Genomic DNA, 17,442 nt, shown 5'->3' with positions numbered 1-17,442 from the left:
AACATTAGTTGCCTTTGTGTGGGATGTGACTGGCTGGAAAGGGACATGAGGAAAATTTTCTGGAGTGATAGAGATGTTCTGTGACTTGATTGAGACGGTTTTAAGGATGTATATGTTTGGCAACCTCATCAATTCATACTCTTAATATCTATATTTTTATTGTAGGCACTAATCAATCAGTAACTTAATACTTTAGTGTTTAAAAAAGGAAATGATATCAATATGGCTCTCCAAAGAGAATAAATTGAGAAAGGCCAATAAAGAAATAGGGAGACCAGTTAGGATGTCATTGCAATGGCGTGGGGGAGAGGTGATGGCAGTGTGATCAAGGTGGTAAGGGCTAGGCAAGGAGAAGTCATCAGGGTCTAGATATAATTTGAAGGAAGAGCTATATGGATTGTGATGAGTGGGGTGAGAGAAAGAGACAAGGACATTTCTCAAGTTTTTGGTCTACGCAACCAGAAGATGGAAAATATTGTGGAAGTGTAGATTTACTTGAACAGTATCATTAATCAGGAGTCATTTTGAAAATCTTAACTTCAAGATGCAGAGTAGACATCCAAATGAATTCTCCTGAGTTAGAAGGTGGTGAAATGAGTCTGGAGTTCAGAGGAGACATCTTGGCTAAATTATAAATTTGGGATTAATAAATAAATAAATTTGGGGTTTGTCAGCATATATATGTTATTTAAAACTGTGGAGTCTGGCTATGCCCCCCTAGGGAATGAGTGCAGAAGATAAAGAAAAGAGAGGCCCAAGGGCTTAGCCTTTTTAAGAATTATAGGATGGAGAAGTGAGGAATAATCCACAGAGCATGCTGGGAAGAAGTGACTGGTGAGGAAGAGAGCCAAAAGAAAGTGGCATATCCAAAGCTCGGTAAAGAAGGGTAAGAACCTAGTTGAGATTTTTTCCACTTCTAGCTTCTTTGGTATCAGTTTTATCCATTGCTCAATCTTTGGCATCACAGTGATAAGGTGCTTTTCATAATCTGTCCTTATAATCTTGAAATATTTATCACCTTGAGGATTGACAGTATAATTTTAAGATTATAAAATACGAGGATTTTATTGTTTTTGTTTATTTTGTTTTTCTTATTTGGATAAATTTTTGGTTTTGTTTATGCCTTGATTGAAAGCTTTTGACAGATAATTGAGTGACACATGAGTGATGCAGGAATTGTCACACCAACTTCTGTTAGCTTTCAGAATTTTATGATCTCCTCTGAAAGACTTGGCCATTTCTGTTGTCCATAACTGTATTGTTAACACGTGATGGGCTGGTTTCTTTGTATTCAATGGCTTTATTTCCAGCGCAGCACCACAGAGCAATATTTTTTTTCAGACATTCTAAGAGATTCAGATTTAAGTTAAAACCAACTCCATATGTTGTTGCCAATGCAAATAATTCCAGTGAGGTGACAATCAGATGAACAGCTAAGTTCACACATGCTCAGGCAGGATCACTACTGAGATGTCATAACTTTCTCCTCTGCCTGTCAGCTGGCAAGTACCTTAGTTGAGGAAACCGCACATATATTAACATGAACCGTATCCATTTATATATGGCATCTTTGATATTCTGAGTTATGCAGTGTATAGACATTCAGAACCTGATTAGGCAATCAGAATATCGTTCAACTGGTGGAACGCTCCAGCCATGATCATGAACTCTCTATTCGAGGTCCCCTGTTTATATATGCCTTGATCAAGTAATGAAGAACTTTTAAGTGAATTATGTTGAAAAGTGCATACTGTATTCTGCTTTTGTTTTCTTAGAACAGGCCAGGATTCATCATGTTAAATTAAGCAGCCGAAAATAGTAATAACAATGGTATTTCCAGTGCATAGAATGAAACAGGCTGAGCTTGGTTTTGATGGCTTTGGTGCAGGAATAGAGATGTCTTGTCGAGTGCCTTCACAGAACGTTCCTGAAAATGGCCACCTGCCACGTGTGATTACTTCTTTAATCGAGGGGGGCTGTATTAATGTCTTTAAAAAATGTTAATATACTGAGTTATTAGCTATGGCATTTTTAAATCCATGCAGTCTTGTAACTTAAAAATAAATAGTGATGGAACTCATAGTAACAAGTTCATTATCTCATAATTTTAGAAAAATGTCCACAGATGAGATATTACGATGCCATTTTACTCATAAGCTAAAGAACCAAGATGACAATTAATTGATGTTTAGAGATAATTTCTCTTCCCTTTGGCGATTAAAACATAGGGTTAAGCATGGGGTCTGTAGAGAATCCAAAGTAATGGCAGTAAAATATAGTGTCGGGGATATTTTTCATTTTGCATAAGCTTTTTAATGTTTTCCTTCTTCATGATCATAGGATTTTTTTTCCCCCACTGCTCTCCAAATTGATCCATCATTAATGGNGTAATGGCAGTAAAATATAGTGTCGGGGATATTTTTCATTTTGCATAAGCTTTTTAATGTTTTCCTTCTTCATGATCATAGGATTTTTTCCCCCACTGCTCTCCAAATTGATCCATCATTAATGATGGACCATATTACTGGTTTTTCTATGTACAATGTTAAAAGGGGGTGAACTCATTTCTCTCTCTGAGCATTTTAAAATGAGACTGAAACAATATTTGAGCTACATTTTATATTATTTTAAAATAATTTCGGCATTCCTTCGACGAGGCTTGGCTTGTACAGGTCTTTGATTTATGATGACATCACATCCTTTCAGAATCAACATTATCATGTCACTGAACCTGAGGCCCGGAGGTCAAAAGTACATGTGAAGTTATTATGGGCCTGGAAGGTCATGGTTGAGTTCAGAGGAAAGCAAGCAGGGCCGGGAGGGTGGATGAGAGAGCCGGGGCAGAGGGGAAATGAAAGAAGAAAGAGAGCAAAGCAAATCCTCAAATATGGGCATTGGCATGAGCAGAAATTTTACCCTCAGCATTTTCCTACATGCTTCGGGAAATGAAAAAAAAAAATAATGAAGGGGGGGGAAAAAGCCAGCAAGCCTTTCAAACTCACTCTATTGCATTACTAAGAGAGGCTTTGGAAAACAGAGGGGTTACATAAATGAGAGCAGGTGCGGTCGTGCAGAGGTAACTATTCAGCATATGTAAGTGCAGTTGGAAAATCATTGTCTTGCAGAGAATACTCGAAATTGGTCCCTAATGGCCTTGGTTTTTGTCATATGGTCTTGATTATAAGGCTAAAATTGCATTGCCATGCCTTTAGTGTGAACGAGATGGATGGATAATTATTACGTGCGCTGAATACCTTTCTGCAAGGAGGAACCGGGACATCCCTGGTCACTGTAGCTACCATTTCGCCTCGCTGTCAGAAAGGCTCTAAGCGGCCAATTCATCACTATATTTATGTGGAGGAGAAATGGAAATGTGCCTCTCTGGTAGGGTGTGCACCCTCCCACATACATATACATATGCAGATTGTACACAGACCCAAGCGGCCCAGGGTGATTGCGAGGCGCTGTGTAGAGAAGCCGCTGTAGCACGGGTGGAAATGAAGGGTGCAGCAATGAAACAGTGAGCTCTGCGGAAAATTGATGGCTCTTGGTGGTGTCCACGTGCTGGTAGCTGGTACGAAAGCAGTGCTAGGAAAGACCTAGGGCTCGGTTTGAAATGCTGCAGGAAGTTTAAAAGGACTGTCAGTAGGTGTGATTGAGCAACCAAGAAGTATTTGTAGAAGAACAATATTTCTAGATACACTAAAAGAAAAGAAACCTTCCCCTTTCAACCAATTTTGCTATTTCACACAGCTTTCAGGATGCTCTCAGAAGGTGGGTATAGTTAGTGATAGTTAAATAATATTCCAGCTGTGATTCCTGCTGAGAACAAATTGTGCGGTCATGCGATGGTTGTTACCACCACTCTTTCTGGTGAGGACATCAGAGGAAGGCACCATGGGGGGTAAGAACAAACCGAGGGCTTTGACCTGAGCGGGTAAGATTCGGAACTGCACTAAGATCCCCGACCATGACCACACAACTCATTCATCATGGCAAAGTGGATTATGGACCCCAGCTTTGGAGGCTGTGGCTTACCCCTTTCCATGCAGCCCTTTGCGAAATATGGGCCATTAGCTAGGAAGGCCATTGTCTCTTCCCCACTGAGCCTTGAACCTTAGGGCCAGCAGTGAAGCAAGAAACAAATCACAGGTTGCTGGGAGCTCACAGGAAGTCTGATGTGAGAACAGACATGGGTTTAGGAGAACAAGGTTCAGAGTCCAGAGCTGGCGTTTGGAAGTTTTCTGATTGTAGGTATATACTGTGCTACTCAAAGCCCAAATAGTGTGTGCGTGTGGGAAGGGCTGCATTTGTTGGTCGAGCAGATAATTACTCAATTGCCCCAGTTGTTCTTTGCTTTGATGATGCAGGATATATATTGTAAGGTGAGGAGTGGCCAAAACATTAAGGATGGGTGTTGTTTTGCAAGTGAAAGGAAAAGAGGGGAAAAATAAAATTGTGGAAACTCTCTCTATACACATGCAGAGCCAATATCTGTGTGTTTATATTATATATACATATATATATTTCTGTACAAAATATTTAATGGAAAGTGTCAGAAAACCTATANGGTATCATTATACCCATTATTACGTTACCCCACATGGTAATTAAATGTGGGATTCTAGGGCAATACAAGATGAGAGTTACACTATTTTGGTGCTGTTTTGAGCTTTCATTTCTATTGAAAAATACTAAATTAGTAGCATTTTATGATTCCTGATTTAGCTCTTTTAATAAGAAGCAGAAGCTAAAAACAGCCCAACCAAGCAGTTGAAGTCTTATCACAAGCCAGTAAGATCAATAGCTAAAAAAAGTATGAAAAGTTTTTGAGTGACAGCTTAAAAATGGAAAATTTAAATATATATCGCTGCCTTCTGCTCCATTGTGTAATGCGTAGAGCCCATTTTGGCAGTATGTTTTTAAGCAGTCAAGAAAGTGATTTATTATTATCGCTGGATTTGTGTTTATGTTCCGTGCTGTAAACTATGCTTATAGTAATATATCTGTATTAAGGCATTATAATACTAGGAGTGCTACCTATGCTTAACATTACTAATATTGTTCAAAGTGTAGTTTATTGGGCTATAAATAGTAACATCAGTATTGACACTTGCTGCATCATCTAAGTGCCTGGGTAACGGTGTCTGATGCTAAATGACCATGCTGCTGACAGTATATAAAACATAAATAGTGACTACGAGTGATATTTCATGGCTATTGCTCGTGTTCCTGCTCTGCTTTGGTCTGCAGATAAGGAGATCTATGTGTGCTGAGACCTCATGAGAATTTCCCCAGGTTTGTTAGAGGCATTGCTTAGAGGAAATCACACTTGATTTTACATTTTTTTGTTTCGTGTGACCCCTAGTTTTATGTCACACATACAAATAAATAGCCATTGTTCACAATAATGGAAGGGTAGTTACCACATTAGGCATCGAGTTTGGTGTAACCTACATTCACGCTGGGTCTTTATCTTGATACGAAGCTGGTTGTTGTTTACTCTTTCATGGAACAAGTTTTAACTTGTTTAACAAGCAGCATTTGGGCTGCTGTTACAAAATACCATAAACTGGGAGGCTTGTACATAACAGAAACTGATTTCTCACAGTTTTGGAGGCTTGGGGATTCCAAGGTCGTGTTGTCAGTAGAATGGATGTCTGGTGAGGTCTCCTTCCTAGACGAGCCTTCTTTTTGCTACAGCCTTACAGAGCAGAAGGGACAAAGGGTCTCTCTTGGGCCTCTATTGGAAGGGCACTAAGCCCACCAGGATGAGTTAACCCTCATGACCTAATCACCTCCCAAAGTCCCCACCTCCAAACTACCATAATGTTGTACATTAGGAATCAACCTGAGAATCTGGGGAGGGCCCAGACATTCAATCCCTAACAACCTCTCTGTGGTGGCCACTTTGTCCATGGACAAATGGATATGTTCTAAGTTTGATTTCTTTGTTTCTTGTGTAGTGCATCAAGTCTGTTTAAATGTCACCAGATACACTCTCCTTTATTAAAGGCTATAAACAGTGGAACCACTCTTTCTTAAAAAGTTGCCTTCAGGAGGCAAACAGTCACATAAATCGTGAATATGCTGATATAGCTAGGTGCTTTAACTTTACTTTGTAAAGGCTAATGACGTGTGTTAAATTAAGCTTTGGGTTCATTAGAGTTGGAAGAGTTCATTAGAGTTGGAGGAGAATACTCCTGTCCAGTAAGTCATTCCTTCATGTATTCACCACACTTGTATGGAGCACCAGCTATGTGCTAGAAACCACGTGGCTGTGTGCAGAGTTAACAGTAAATGGAACTTACCCCTTACCCTAAAAACACGGTCAAATGATATCACGTTTTGCTGAGGTAATCCGAAGGAATTATGAAAAAGTAATTTTTACCCCCAAACTCATAAAAGAGGTGAATTAAATGCATGAAATGATAGTAATCAAACACATTTTTGTTAGCGTATAACATCTTGCTAGTTTGTTATAGAATATGATGGAGGCAAGCTCTTTGAGATGCTAAGATAGTCATGTACTGTCTTGTCACCTCAAATATCTTATATTTTGGAGCTGAGTGGATAGTGACAAGAATGATACCAGTTTGGGTAACCCATACATGATAGACAGCTTATGATGTAAGAAATTAATACTAAATGTGCCAACTTTGCTCATCATCATTAATCTTCTTAAAAATGAAGAGAAGCAAGCATTGATGGCCTTCTCTCTGTTGAAAGAAGGTAAGTGCCAGAGTAGCTGCTGAGCCCGGAGAAGGATTTTTCTCATCCAGAAAACAAGAAATACATACTCATCTTGACACAGCCATAAAAGTGTGTGCTTTGATGAACATTTTCATTCTCCCTTAAGGAAACTTTATATAATTTGGCTTACTTTGCAGTAAATAAATGTGCATCCTTTACTGGGGTACAGATAGTGGCTGGGTGGTTGCTGGACAGGAAATAAAGAATGGGAGAGTCACCAAGAAAGTTTATGTTCTCTTTTTTCATCCACATCCAGAAGGAAGGAGCGGGAGGTGCCAGTGGCTGGTCAAAATAGCACAGCTCAAGAAGCCAGGAGAAACAGGAAACATTAAAATCTAGAGCTTCAGGATGGTGAAGGCGTTGGGAAGGCAGGCTGCTCTGATCTTTTCTAGTTGGTTCACCGACAGCTTCCAGAACAGCACTGGATTCATGGTTAGACACCTTCCTCCCCCTAAATCTGTCAGTTCCATAAAGAACTCAAAACACATTAAGCATATGTTATTGTTTCTTGGGCCCTAAATACATCCTTGTAAAAGTGCACAAAGTGATGGCAGAGGGAAGGCTAGCAGCCAGGGACCTATGAATCCAGCGTTTTTTCATTAATTCCTCATTGCCTCCTTTGTTCGTTGAGATATTCAGTTTGGTCTAAAAAGCAGCTAAAATCCTCATGCAAAGAGCTTGTAAACAAACACCCACTTGAACCATCTGGTCTTGTAACACATACAAGTGATTAAGCTTCAGAGCTATGATTGTTAAATTTTTAAAAACACAACAATCCCAAACACCCCCAAATAGATTTCTTATACAAGTTTATAGGGAGAAAAGCATGTGATGCTTTATATAGTAAATAATATGGAGAGATTAAACAATATTTTTATTTCCCTACTTCATTCCCTCCCTTTCTTTCTTCATCATATCATGAGTGTTATAGGGTGAGAAAGCCTTAAGATACAAATATATAGGCTAAAAGTACATTTATAATGTCACCATACTGAGTCTACATGGTCAACAATTTGGAATAGTTGCTGATCTTTACCTTCATTATTATTTTTGCCCTTGCTGGAAAATCTGTGTGCTGGAGTGTGTGTGTGTGCGCGCGCTCGCCCGCGCACGGAGGAAGTGTCTTAGTTCCTTCTAGAATATATTAAGCATTGCAGGCTATTTGCAAATAATGAATTCATACTTTTTGCCCATAATGACTGAAGAAAGTCAGGTCAGGGGGAAATTAAATATGTTAAGAGCTCTCATTTTAATTGTATAATATCAATACTGTCTTTATAGTTAATTTGCTTGACAAGTTGTAGGGCCAATGGATTGGATTCTTCATATATTTCTGACACAGAAATGATTCTAAACTGCAACATTTCCTTTAGGTGCCATCACTAAAGTGAAAAAGAATAAGCTGTACATGGTATCTCAAGCATATGGGAATAACAGTGTTCTAGCTGATAACTGTAGAAAGGAATAACACAGAGAACCAAAAATTCTCGAGTGACATAAAAATTCTCATTGAGAAATCAGTAACATAGTATGTTCCCCATTTCTGTCTTCTCAATCTTGACCAGCCTTCATCCTCTGATTCATTATATCGGCTGGAAGGAGGAAAGACAATAGTTGAAAGAAGAAGAGAAAGAGTGTTTGGTTATGGCAGTGGTGATTGGTGTATCAAACAAACCACCAAATATTAAATGGTTTAAACATAAGCACATATAATCCACAGTGGGTGTTCTAATTGGGGTGAGTCTCTTTCATGTGGTGATTTGAAGGCTGAGCTCCTTCTGTCCTGTCACTCTCTGATTTTAATAAATGGCATCCAAGGTTGCTCACATCATCTGCAAAAGGCTGTGAAAAGGGAAATGCTAAAGAATATCGTGTGTGGGAGGGTTTTACGGACCTCTTGTGGGGAAGCTTCTGTCACTCCTGCTCTGTTTCCATGGAAGACATGACCTCATCTAACTGCAGGGGTGGCTGGGGAAGATGGTCTTGCCATGTGCCAAGGAACAAGAGAAGATGAGTTTGGTGAACTGCTGGCTAGTCTCCACCACAAGAGGAAAAGTTGGGTGCTGATACAGCACACTCTCTAGTATTTTTTATTTGTTAAGAAGGAAACAAATTAAAGGCTTTTTCAGTGATGTGGTCCTCCATCTCTCTGGAGGGTGAAAAAAACCCACCTAATTTGTAACGTTTGCTAATTTCCATGGTGCAAACATATCCACAATGGCTGATTTTAAGCTACCAACATGAAGTCGCTCAACGTAGATCTGGGAAAAGATACAGAGCCAGAACATGCCGCTCTGGTGGGTACATTTTACTAATCAACTCTGAGAAGACACATCTGATGTAGCCCATTTGTGAGCAGGTGGTCAATGTGCATTTTCACTTTTGCAATCGACCCGAGAAAGATTCACTTCAGAATGGATTCCTTATCTTTTTAAAATTAATTAATTTATTTATTTTAGAAAGAGAGAGAGAGAGGGAGAGAGAGAGAGGAGAGTATACGTGGGAGCAAGGGAGAGAGGCAGAGGGAGGGAGAGAGAGAATCCCACACAAATTCGATGCTTAGCATGGAGTGTGACTCGGGGCTCAATCTCACAACTGGGGGATCATGACCTGAGCCGAAATCAAGAATCAGACATTCAACCAACTGAGCCACCCAGGTGCCCAGAATGCTTTATCATTTAAGAAACCGTCAGTGTCTGGGTGATATATGGAGTTGTTGAATCTCTATATTGCATACTTGAAGCTAATACAGCACTATATTGACTAACTGAATTAAACACTTCAAAAAATTTTTTTAATTTAAAACTATCAATGTATCAATGTGTTTATATCAACAACAGATTGGGGTATACAGTTTTTTGAGTCAGAGAAAAGTAGATCCAAGGTCACAGTGTGTCAAGGCAGCCCATCTGTACTGAATCCTGGGTCACTCTCAGGCAAAATTTCAAGCTCCTGGAGCAAGTTTCTGAGGAATGTACCGAGAAGTCAGATGTCACTTCTGGAATTTCATATGATTATTCCCGTAATTGTTTTCCCAAGAGAGGGAAGAATTTGGAGATGGAATGGATAATGGTGATGAGAGCAAAGAGATGCCAAGGATGATTCTTTTGTTTCTGTCTGCACAATGAGAGGGTGGTATCATTCCCCTGTGAGAGAAGCAAAGAAGTGATATGACCTAGTCTGTGTTTAAAAACCACAAGAACAATAAGAACAACTCTGAAATTTGAATGGATCCTCAGGTCGCAATTGGTGAATTAATTGTTATTAATAGACCAATGGCCGTATAGCCTTCTAAAATCTTTACTCTTCCTTGTCTACCTTTTTTCAAAGAATCAAGCCATACAATGATCAGTTGGATTCATTTTTACCCTTCTGCTTGATTCTTGCAGATGCGGCTCTCTTGCATCAACGTGCAGTGGTCACTATGGGCACCAAGACGTGTGATGCACTAAGCTTCAGCCCCGTGGTTTCACTAGGCATGGTTTTGTTTCCAAGTGTTAGCATTTTTCAAGTGTTAGAGGTGTAACACCTCTTGAACTAATGGTGTGGTTTGAGTCTACACTCCCGAGGCTCAGGGTTTCGTATTAGGTACTTGTCGCTCATGTCTTTGTAACCCTCCCAATTAAACAAAGCAAGTTTCCAGTCTGTAGTTTCTGTTTGGAACACCAGCTGAGGCAGGTCAGAACCTAAGAATGAATTAAATCTGTGATGCATTGGTTGTAGTCATTACTGATTTGTTTGAGGCAGGTTGCTATTTTTGGAAAGTACTAAAGCTGGTAATGACAGACTCAAGTACTGAGGTTTCTCAAAAAGTTAATCCATTCACTTAGTAAATAATGAACTGTTCTGGGGAACAGCTCTTCTCCCCTCCCATATTTTTTAATGATGGTGAAAAGTCAGCTGCTCTGAAAACTAACTTTCTTCATGCCAACCTGCCCAATTTTTTTTTTTTTTTTATCTTAACTGCAGTCTGCCAAAAAAACAGAACTAGGGCTTGGCACACCAGTTTTGATCAGACCAGCCGTCAGAATCATAATGTTCTAAGTACAAAGCTCACTAATTGAATTTCATTCACTGGACTGAAATATAGCAGCCAAGACAGAGAACACTGTTGGCTGTTTTTTTATGAGGTCTGGAGTCTAAAGTCATTTTTAAAATGTGGGTGATGCAATTTCTTGTATCTTTCATATAAAATGCTACTTGGTAAACAGTGTTTCAGGTTAGTGCCTTTGTAATTTAAATGAAGACAGTACATCCAGCTGAATCTGAAAAGAAAGTTTAGGAAAGGATTTGTTCCTCTTTTTGTGTGATCTACTGTAGAAAATGATAGACGAATAGGTAAGGAGAGAAAAAAAAAGGTTTGTGGACTTTAAGAGACAAAACTGAACTATTTTAAAAACAGAGTCAGTCCCAGTAGCTAAATCTTTGTTTTCTTCAAGCAGACTAATACATTCTGCCTAATTCATTTTTTATTTTCTCTCGGGGTCTGCTTGCAGATTTGCCTCAACAAAGGAAGCATCATGTTACATCTTTTAAATAATTGATGGCTCTTGGTCCAAGCCAGCTTGAAGGAAATTCTGAAAATAGGTACTGATTGAGCAAATGCCTCCTTCCTTCTCCCCATTCCCTTCTTGAATACTCTGTACTCATCTCTTCCCTCCTTTGTTTGCTTCTTTGCCTCCTTCTTGACCCTCCAGTAGTGGATGATGATATCATTTGGACTTAGGCTTTATCTACCACTTGATATCCCTCATCTGTTTTGTATCATTCTATATATTTTATTAAAGATGCGGGAACTGTTAATTATAAGCTGTCTGGTGTAATGAAGAGTTCTTAATTAATCACTAGCAATGTTATGTCATAATCACCACCAGAGATGGTTTGTTGGGACTATAAAAAATTATGCTTAGAGCATGTCCCTTTAAATTAAAAGTATGCTGTCTCCAAGGGTCAAGTTACCCTGGAAGCTGGGTCAGCTGGACTATGGCTTTGCCAAGTCCAGCTGTTCCTGCAAGTTGAAATACTGTGAGCTGACCTGTGTTTCCCCCGCAGAGAGAGACATTTCCATCTTACTTCACTGTTGAGTCATTAGCGATTGTCTACAACTTGGAGAAACCATCCCTGCTCTAAGACAGGGGTAGTCAGTAGGCACTTGGGCTCATCCACAGTGAACCTGGCTTCTGGTCATGACTTTGTAAGTCACTTTGGTTTCCAGGGCCTCTCTTTCCTTACTGATGAAATACAGGCTTTGGAATGGATTATCTCCAACATCTAGCCAGCAATGGTGTTCTTGGCATTTTCCAGAGGGGATAAACCATGAGGAAGTTGATTTCATTAATGTATTCCTAGTTTGAGTGAAGGGACTATGTGCTTGCTCATAGTTAACCTTCTTCTTTCTTTACATTGTTTTTCTTTTCTTTTAGTCTATCACTTTTTCTCTTCTGCTGCTTATCACCTTTCCTTTCCCTTCCAGACTTTCCACATTTCCCGTTTCAGAGTGGAAGGAAAATGATTGACAAGGGGTTAAAGTGGAGGATCCTGGCTACTTATTTATTTTAAATCTTGCCATCAGTTACGGAAAAGCTTTCACCTTCAGAAATCACATCCGAGGGTAGCCAATATTATTGAATTTGGGAAGACTAGCTATAAAGTGGCAACCACTGGGAGATCTAAATCTGGAATTCTAAGTTGGAGCTCAGTTTAACTGGGGGAAAGCTTTCTATTGTATCCATCACTGAAAAAGCTGTATCTAAGTTGATGGATTATTGTCTACTCTCAAAGTGGTATCACAGTCTCTGACCTACTCTCACTTTCAAGGGACATTTTAAAATATCATATTGCTTACATTGTTCCATTTTTCTCTTATTATAGCAAGCTTGGTGAGGGCGGGGAGCTGAAGCCTTCTTTGCCCCAAATCTCCCCACTAACCGGGGGCTCGTTTGAGGATCCTATGCCTGCCTAGGAAAGATTCTTCTGATTGCCTTTATTGAAATCTTGGAAAAAGTCTTCAAATAATCCAGCCTATTTAGAAGCACACAAACAACATACCGCAGGGAATATAGAAAGCCAAGGAATTTCTTCTGTTTATCTTCTGCTCTCTGACTGTATTCTAAATTTATATTCAGAAGGATTAAAGGAACTATTTGTGTTCTCCCTCGTGAAAACCAATGCTATCCATCCTTTTTGAGAATATATGATGCATAGGGTTTTGTATCTGCATGTAAATAGGTTACAGGTAACTCCTAGTGGTAAGATATGCTCCTAAGGATAGAAGTGTTGTTAGCAGTTAGGTTCTACAGTAGTGCTACCATATTTCAAGAGGGTTATGGACTAAATGGCTTCTCTTTTGTTGGAATATCCATTCTTAGTGCCATGTGGGCACCCAAAGAATAGATCTTTTTCCCTCTGAAGGTAGAGATGTTTCCCCCATCTTTAGGGAGATGATTCTAACACCTTGGAGGCTGCTGATGGTGAGGATGGGGTGGTGCAAATCCTATTGCCTTGGGGTCAGTGACTTTGCTTTGAGTGAAGGGACACTGGTAAATCAGTTCTCTGGATTTGCTCTAAAAAGTATCTTCTGGAGTAGGGAAGGGAATCCAGATGTTTCCGCCCCTAGCCCCGTGCTGTGCAACCATGGTGGGGTAGCACCGTTCACACTGTAATCTGTGTGTAAAATGCCTCCAGAAGGTTCATACGATGCAAAAACCACTTGAATGTGTCTGGTAGTTTTTAATACTGGAAATACTATTTTTTTTTGTCAGTTCAAGCTGTTCAGTCTCAATAGTTAATTGGGTCAAGGCAGTTCCTAGTCTACAAAATAATAGTGTCCCTGTGTACATTTTAAAACTGAGTGTTTGTAATTATGAATATTTCCAAACAGGAAACATTACATAAGTAGTAGTGAGTTTCTAGATTATCCACAAAAAATTTTGTCAGTCATACTATAACTGAACTTCTAAAGGTTTACAGCAGTTTTGTTTTCTATTCTTCAGTAACTCATCTGTCGTATTGAATAACAAATCTTCCACCTGGATTGGTTGTCACCATTTAAAACAGAAGTAATCTGGGGAAATGTATATTGCATTTTGTAGTAAGAAGAGATCATTGAGGTAATAGTAACAACTTTCCGTACCCTTCCAGTGCCCATCTGTCTTCCCTCATTGAGGATCCCTTTTTTTTTAATATATATATTTTTTAATTTCTTTCTGGGAGAGAGAGAGAGACAGCGTGAGCAGGGGAGGGTCAGAGAGAGAGGGAGACACAGACTGTGAAACAGGCTCCAGGCTCTGAGCTGGCAGTCAGCACAGAGCCCGACGCGGGGCTCGAGCCCACAAACCGCGAGATCATGACCTAAGCGAAAGTCGGACGCTTAACCGACTAAGCCACCCAGGCGCCCCAAGACTCCACGTTCTTTAAGGGATTATTGAAGCATGATGCATCCATCTTTTCTCTCCTTGCAGGAACTCCTACATGTCTTGGTCATAACTGAAAGGGAGTTTAGTAACTAAGGTAGTCATTCTTCCTCCCCAAGACCCTGAGAACAGGATCCCACTGACCGTGGATGTGGGCTGCCTCCCATGTGTAGGGGACATCCCAAATAACATGACCCTGAGTTGAATGCCTCTGCTCAGAGATAAGCTCCATGTGTGGGATCCAAAGGACAACTCATTCCAAGAACTATTATCATAATGTTCACATTATTTTGAATTTTCATTAATTTCACTGATGGGCTTTGACAAGATGTAGATTTTAAGTGTTAGCCTGAAATCCCTGCTGTGTTGGTCATGACCGTTGGCAACATCATGCAGACAGCAACTTCTTACCTGATGAAATCAGCACCTGAAGAATGTTTGATCCTTCAAATCCTTCTTTTTTAAGACATACCTTATTTTATGGCACTTGGCTTTATCACACTTGAAGATATTCTGTTTTTTAACAGATTGAAGGTTTGTGGCAACCCTGCATCAAGCAAGTCTCCTAAGACCATTTTTTTCCCCAACAGCATTTACTCACTTAGTGTCCCTGTGTCACATTTAGGTAATTCTCACAATATTTCAAAATTTATTATTATAATTATTATATTTTTATTGTGATCTGTGATCAGTGATCTTTGATGTTACTATTGTAATTGTTTTGGGGGAGGAGCACGATGTACTCATATGAGACAATGAACTTACTTGATAAATGTGTGTTCTTACTGCTCCACCAACTGGCCATTTACCTTTTTTATCTCTCTCCCTCTCTCTCTCTCTCTTTCCCTCATCCCTCCCCTGGGGCCTCCCTATTCCCTGAGACACAGGAAAATTGAAATTAGGCCAATCAATAAGTCTACAGTGGCCTCTGAGTGTTCAAGTAAAAGGAAAAGTCACACATCCCTCACTTTACATCAAAAGCTACAAATGATCAAGCTTAGTGAGGAAGGCCGGTCGAAAGGTGAGATAGGCCAAAAGCTAATAAGCGTCTTGCTCCAAACATTTTGCCAGATTATAATGCAAAGGAAAAGTTCCAGAAGGAAGTTAAAGGTTCTACTGCCAGTAAACACAGTAATGATAAGAAAGTGAAACATTGGTTTTGATATGGAGAAAGTTTTAGAGGTCTGGATAGAAGATCAAACCAGCCACATAAATTCTCCTCAGCCAAAGCCTACTGCAGAGCAAGGTCCTAACTCTCCCATTCTAAGACGGCTGAGAGAGGCAAGGAAGCTGCAGAAGAGTATGAAGCTAGCGGAGGTTGGTTCATGAGGTTTAAGGAAAGAAGCTGTTTATAACCTCAAAGGGCAAAGTGAAGCTGCAGGTGCTGATGTAGAAGATGTAGCAAGTTATCAGGAAGATCTAACTAAGATAATTCATGAAGGTGGCAGGGTGCCTGAGTGGCTCAGTCAGTTGAGCACCAACTTCTGCTCAGGTCATGATCTTGTGGTTTGTAAGTTCAAGCCCCACATTGAGTTCTTTCCTGACAGCTTGGAGCCTGGAGCCTGTTTTGGATTCTCTCTCTCTCTCTCTCTCTCTCTCTCTCCCCATTCCCCGCTCACACTCTTTCTCTCTCAAAAATAAAAAAAATAAAAATAAAATAGAAAGATAATTCATGAAGGTGGCTCCACTGAACAACAGATTTTCCATGTAAACAAAACAGCCTTCTATTGGAAGATGCCATCTAGAAATTTCATAGCTAGCGAGGAGAAGTCAGTGCTTGGTTTCACAGCTTCAAAGGACAGGCTGACTCTCTTGTTAGGGGCTAATGCAGCTGGTGACTTGAAGTTGAAGCCAGTGTTCATTTACCATTCTGAACTTTCTAGGCCTCTTAATAATTATGCTAAGTTTACTTTGCCTGTGCTCTTTAAATGGAACAATAAAGCCTGCATGACAGCACATTTTACGGCATGGTTTACTGAATATTTTAAGCCCACTGTTGCGACCTACTGCTCAGGAAAAAAAGGTTCCCTTCAAAATATTACTGCTTGTTGACAATGCGCCTGATCACCCAAAAGCTCTGATGGAGATGCACAAAATGAATGTTTTCATGCCTGCTATCACAGCATCCATTCAGAGAGTAATTTTGACTTTCAATTGCTATCATTTAAGAAATACATGTGCTAAGGCTATAGCTGCCATAGATGATTTCTCTGGTTGATCTGGCAAAAGAAATTGAAACCTTCTGGAACAGAGTCACCATTCTAGATGCCATTAAGAACATGTGTGATTCATGGGAAAAGGTCAAAATATCAACATTAGGACATATTTGGAAGAAGGGGATTTCAGTCTTCATGGATGACTTTGAGGAGTTCAAGACTTCAGGGGAGGACATAAGTGAAAATATGGTAGAAATAGCAGGGGAATTAGAGGTGGAGCCTGTGATGTGACTGAACTGTGCAATCTCATGATACAACTTTGATAGATGATGAGTGTCTGAGTAGAGAAGGTGGTTTCTTGAGATGGAATCTACTCCTGGTGAAGATGCCATAGATGCTGTGAATATTGTAGAACTGACACCAAAGGACTTAGAATTTTACATAAGCTTAGTTGGAAAAGCGTGGCAGGGCTTGGGAGGATTGACTCCAATTTCGACAGAAGTTCTGCTATAGGTAAAATGCTATCAGACAGTGTCACATGGTACGGAGAAATCATGTGTGAAAGGAAGAGTCAATTGGTGAGGCAGACTTTATGGTCTTATTTTAAGCAATTGTCAGAGCCACCCCAGCCTTCAGCAACCACCACCCTGACCAGTCAGCAGCCATCAACACTGAGGCAAGACCCTCTACCACGAAGAAATTATGAGTCACTAAAAGCTCAGATGATGGTTAGCAATTTTTAGCAATAAAATATTTTTGAAATAGGGTATGGACATTATTTTTTGGACATAATGCTATTGCACCCTTGATAGAGTACATAACATAACTTTTATATGCACTGGGAAACCAAAAAGTCCATTTGACTCATTTTATTGCAAGTCTTGCTTTATTTTCATGGCTTGGAACCCAACTGCAGTATCTCCAAGGTATGTCTACACTTCTTGAGCTGTAAGCTTTTAAAAACAAAAACAAAAACAAAACCCACCTAAATTAGTTCCCCTCAGGCTTCTTACCCGGTATTGTTAGTTGGATGGGTTCTTGCCTCTTTTTTCCTTAGACTTCAGCAAATTACAGCTTTTTAACAGGCCTCCACTGTTAAAAGAAATAAATAGGGTTGAATT

Source organism: Crocuta crocuta, unplaced genomic scaffold (genome assembly GCF_008692635.1).
Source record: "Crocuta crocuta isolate KB4526 unplaced genomic scaffold, BGI_CrCroc_1.0 scaffold556, whole genome shotgun sequence".
In the NCBI taxonomy this organism is placed as follows: Eukaryota; Metazoa; Chordata; class Mammalia; order Carnivora; family Hyaenidae; genus Crocuta; species Crocuta crocuta.
This window is presented reverse-complemented; position numbering follows the sequence as displayed.